Source organism: Pteropus vampyrus, unplaced genomic scaffold (assembly GCF_000151845.1).
Source record: "Pteropus vampyrus isolate Shadow unplaced genomic scaffold, Pvam_2.0 Scaffold295, whole genome shotgun sequence".
NCBI lineage: Eukaryota > Metazoa > Chordata > Mammalia > Chiroptera > Pteropodidae > Pteropus > Pteropus vampyrus.
Genome location: NW_011889076.1, coordinates 890,925 through 892,102, shown reverse-complemented (window position 1 = coordinate 892,102; position 1,178 = coordinate 890,925).

The window sequence follows — 1,178 nt, the reverse complement described above, 5'->3', positions numbered from 1 at the left end:
ACGCACGTGGCCTGGCCCAACGTCTGCCCGGCCGGGCAGGGCGGAAGCCACGGCGGAACGCAGGAGGCCCGGCTCAGGCTGGGTCCGTGCACACCCAGCATGCAGACAGCGCGTCCCGCACGGCGTGTCGTGTGGGAGCATCTACAGTCACATCTGGACACACGTGGGTCCTGCAGTCCCTTGTTACCTGCCCAGGGCACCCTCTGTGCGTCTCTCATGCCCTCTCACGGGCTTATGGGAGAGCCGTTACCCAAGGCCACAGGGGCCCCGCGGGCCGTCGGGACAGGACGAGGGAGCAGCAGAGTCAGGGGCTCTTGGGTGCTCGTGTGCCAGCGGAGCCCGTGGACACGAAACGCCGTCCACGTGCGTGTGACGAGGGGCCGTGGGCTGGGCGCCGCCGCTGGGCTCTGTTCTGGACCCAGAAAACACATCCCTTTTTTTTTTTTTTTTTTTTAAGCGTTTTGCATTTATCATCAACTCTCCGCCATCACTGTGGTGCCTGGAATGCACCAAAAAGTATTTTTCCAAAGTGAAACTCTGAAAGAGAAGCACCAATAAAAACAGATCCCAGATTTATGGCCGCGTTCCCCTGCCTTCCAGCTAACTTGGAAAAAAAGTGAGGAGTGCCTTGTGAGCTCTCCGGCCGGTGCCCCCCCCTCCCGTCCCCAGCACAGCGGCCTCTGGGCGAGTCAGGAGGGGTCCAGGCCCCGGGAACAGCTGTGCTGGCTGCTCTGAGCAGAGGGCGTGCGGGGGAAGCGGCGGGGTGAGCTCCAGGCTGGGACCTGGTGCGGGGCTGGCGAGGGCCTCAGGCTCCTGCGGCCCCGCCCAGGCCTCCCACGCCCAGGGTTCCGCGGCCCAGTCCCGGGGCCCCTCGGTGCCCAGGCTGAGCGGCGCCCAGGAGCCGGAGGCCCCGAGTACGGCTCCCGCCTCCCGCCTCCCGCCGACGTCAGGGCCGCGTCCTCCAGCGGCTGGGACGTCAGCAGCCCCTGTGGCGCCCCTCGCCTGCCCCTCCGTGGCGGGGTCCGCTTTCGCGGCTGAAGGCCGACCTGGGGCGAACAAGTCGGGGTGCATCCAGTTCACAGACCCCAGCTCCGCAGTGGGGTGTGCAGGCAGGGGCTCCCCTCGAGGGACGTGACGCGCTGCCACAGCCGCTGTCCCCCACGTCAGGCGCGCTGCAG